The following is a 4,024-nucleotide window of genomic DNA, read 5'->3' on the forward strand; positions in this document are numbered from 1 at the left end:
CACCCCATTGCATGTCTGGTGATTAACAGGCTCTTGGGCAGGCCAGGGTGATGGGGATAACTGGGCCTTGTGTCCTTCATCATCACGCAGGCTAGTCCAGGCCTCTTCATAAAACCGTTGCAAGGTTCTGAAGACCAGAAGGAGACAGCAAGCCACAGGGCATCAGCACTTTTGGAGTCTCCTTGCATCATGCTTCTATTGTCTTATTGTCCACAGCAAGTCACGGGGCCCACCCAGATGCAAGGGGTGGAGAAACAGATCAGCACCTTGTGGGAGGAATTGCAGATCCACATCCCAAAGAGGCAAGTGTACAGAGATGGGAAGAATTCATGGCCATATCTACAATGTATCACGTAGATGGCCATTTGCTCTCAGCATTGGCAAATTGTTCCTCTGTTGGAGCTGGCCTTTGGTGGCTTTTTGCTTCCCCTCCCATGATTTTCCTACTGCCTTTTTCCATGATCAGCTAATGCCCTCAAGGTATCCTTAGGATGCAGTCTTCCATTGTGATGTTAACTGAATAATAATCTGGACTCCCACCACATTTTCCCTTAATCTTAGCCAACCTGTACCCAGAGCTCTCAGCTCCTGGAAATTTACTTCTCTCATCTCAGAATTCTGGTTATGGAATGTGGAAAACTCTGCCTTAGGGATCATTTTGCTAATAATACCTTGTAGTGTGGGGAAGATGAGGAATAACTATTGATTTTGTAGAAGCCTGGGTGTAGGTTCTACAAAATCGCTCTTCTGTTTGATTGATATTTTACAAAATCATGTCAATTTATAGAATAGACAGCATGGGAAATTGGAAATAAAGAGACCAGTTAAGGGACTGCTGAGTCATGGTTGGTGATAGTAGCTTGCGCTACTATGACGCTCTGCAAAATGAAGAGAAGTGGTCAGAATTGTGGATGGATCCAGAACTTTCTAATTGCTTGGGTCTGGAAAGTAGGGTGAAGAGAGGAATCAAGGGAGATTCCTACATTTTTAGCAGAAACAATTGGGTGAATGGTGATGATGTCTCTGAAAAATAAAATGGAGTTAATAATCATGTCTGTAATATTGTCAGTATGCATCTACTGAAAGCAGAGATAGGTAGTTGTAAAACAGGATTCCTCCTGCAGGAATCAGTCTTATTCAAGGGCTATGCTAATAGGGACTTCCTTCTGGGAGAAACAGGCTCTTAGATGTGGTTGTCTGTTGTCTTCCATGGTCCTGGACTGTGCTTAATAAATCCTGAATACGTCAACTTTATAGACACATGAAAGAGATGAGCAAGAGCATTAGTGAAAAGAAATAGGGAAAGAGCTACATAAATTATTTGGTGTTTAACTTAAGACACAGTTATTTTGAAAACATTGCTCATTTGGTATGCTATGTATGCTGTTCTGTTAACAACTTTTAAGTGTCTTAAGTACATATGCCTAACCAAATGACACTAAGAAAGTATAACTCTACTAGTGATACCCTGTATGAGTTATTATTATTATTATTATTGTTATTATTAATTATATATCAAGGTATTTTATAGTAACTCCAGAGCACTATCAAAACTTTCTGGCTATATGTCTTCAATATATTAAATTAAAATTTAGAAACTTTGCTAGATTTCTACAATAATTAGAGGATTTTAGAGACAGGAGAGGCAGTTTTAGGGAAAGGGGGTTCATGGGAGAGGAATTCATACATGACAAGCAGAGACAGCCAGATTGTTTATCTTACATACACAAAAGACAGAGGAATGTTACAAGATAAGGGAAAGAAGAAGAGGGGGGGCACTGGGTGAGATTTAAAATGTTGAACGTGATACCATACATGGAATAAGGAGGAAAAGTAAACAATTAGGAAAGCAAGGGTGACATAAAATAAGGCAGGATCCAATTAGAGAGTATGAACAGATAAAGAAGCTCCCAGCATTTAGAAACCTGTAAGACAGAGACTCAGAGGACTAGGTTTTTCCCATCTTAGAGACAGTGGTTTTTCCCATTTGGGGACCCCTCCCCAGGAGATCCCTCTTTGGGGACCCCTCCCCAGGGGGGACTTTGTATACACTCACAATAAACTTCCACATTTTTGCTAAGAATCTTTTAGTCTGCGAATTTTATTCTTCGAACTTCATAGGACAAGAACCCACAATGAGAGTCCAAGCTTCACCATTTCACGTATCACTAAGGTGTTATCTTTAACAGTAAGGAATTTTGCTTGCCTGTGGGACATAATCTCTGATGATATGGCTGCATATGTGAAATATAAAGCAACAATTATCTTTGTGTATGTGCACCCTTTTCTCCCCTGCAATTTTGGGATGGCTTAAATCACCCGCATACCTGGCTTCTTAGTGGAAAGAAGAAAAGTTCTATTTTGAATATAAATTGGTGAGAGAATCTTCCCACTGTGATGTCCCAATGAGGGAAGGGTGTTACTTCCCTCATAAGCTTATGAAGAACAGTTACCAGCAGTGGTACACCGTCCTTCAATGACACTTAGCTTCCACAGGTCACAGGGAGAAGTCCAAGGGACTCCTGAGAAGTGTCCTTTTGTTCCCCAAGTCCTGTAGGAGGGAGGTCAGACTCAGGGGTTCTACAGACCTCCTGTGAGTGCTGAGGTTGCTCACAGAGTCAACACCAGCAGGCAATAGAGGACGGCAATATGGTGGGAGACTAGTTGGGGTGAAAGGTTGGAGGTAAGTCCTAACACTGTGGCTTCCCCCTGATATACTAGGGCTTGGAAACCAAGACCCCATAGATTCACAACTGAGTCTTGTCTTAGTGGGTAAGACTGCAGCAGGAAAAAGTGCCACTGGGAACAGCATCCTTGGAAAAAAAGCATATTATTAGAGCATTGCAACAAAATCCATCACCAAGGTCTGTGAGAAAGAGAACAGCACATGAGATAGAGGAGAAATTGTCATCATTGACACACCTGGCATTTTAAATATGACATACTGGATTCTACAAAGGATATTGTTCCTTTAATCGTCCTGACCTCCCCAGGACCTCACCTGTGCTCCTGGTGGTCCCATTGGGCCAATACACAAAGGAAGAAAAAAGGGCTATGGAGAAGATGCTGGCAATGTTTGGAATCAAGCCTAGGAGACACGCGATTCTCTGACTCACCCAGAAAGATGAATTTGTTGGCATGGGGTTCCAGTCTTACTTAAAGGAGGATCCAGAAGGCATTCAAAGGCTGATGGAGAAGTTCAAGGAACATCATGTAAGTTCAACAATAAGGCAACAGGGGCTGAACAGGAGGCTCAGAGGGCACAGCTGCTGGACCTGGGCCAGAACATGGTGATGCACAACAAGGGAGGATTCTACACTAATAAGATATACCAAAGGGCAGAGGTGGAGATTCAGAAACAGATTCAAGCTATACAAGAAAAATACAGAGCTGAGCTGGAGAGAGAACAAAGGCAATTAAGAGAGGAGTGTGAAGGGAAAATGAGAAAGATGTAGGATAAACTGGAGCAGGAAAAGAGAAAGGCAGAAGTGGACATGGCATTTGAAGAAACAGAAAACTGCTGTTTTAAGGCAACAAAATGCAAGAAGTGAAGTTAAAAGACAGAATGGGATAATTACTTAATCTTGAGAATAATGGAGGTTGCTTTTTTTGTATTCTCATTTTTGTTCAAGGAAGATTAAACTAAGGAAAATTTACCTATATTTCTCATGTATTTTTGGGTGTCTCTTTCCCATATAACTCATTACCCAAGTCAGATCTTTCTGTTTCTCTCTTATCACTAGCAATTGGTAGATATTTGATTTATCTAATGGGAGGGACACATTCTCAATTAATAAAACACCAAACAGAAAGTATGGATGCTCCCTATCTTCTGATCGCTTTCTCAGTGATAAGAGAAAAAGAATGCAGGAGACCAAAAATGATAACCCCAAGCTTTCTATATGCATCCTTAGTAAACTTTTCTCCTCTAGATTATTTCTAGATTGTCAGATAATCTCCATCTGTAGTTTCTACCTCTTTTTGTGTTTTTTGGTGTTGTTTTTTTTTTTACTTTATAACCAAA

General features: G+C 41.0%; 1 pseudogene; it reads left to right on the forward strand.

Moving 5' to 3' along the window:
• Positions 1-842: 842 nt before the first annotated feature.
• Positions 843-3,641, forward strand: LOC118665830 (annotated as a pseudogene).
• Positions 3,642-4,024: the final 383 nt, after the last annotated feature.

Source organism: Myotis myotis, unplaced genomic scaffold (genome assembly GCF_014108235.1).
Source record: "Myotis myotis isolate mMyoMyo1 unplaced genomic scaffold, mMyoMyo1.p scaffold_m19_p_11, whole genome shotgun sequence".
In the NCBI taxonomy this organism is placed as follows: domain Eukaryota; kingdom Metazoa; phylum Chordata; class Mammalia; order Chiroptera; family Vespertilionidae; genus Myotis; species Myotis myotis.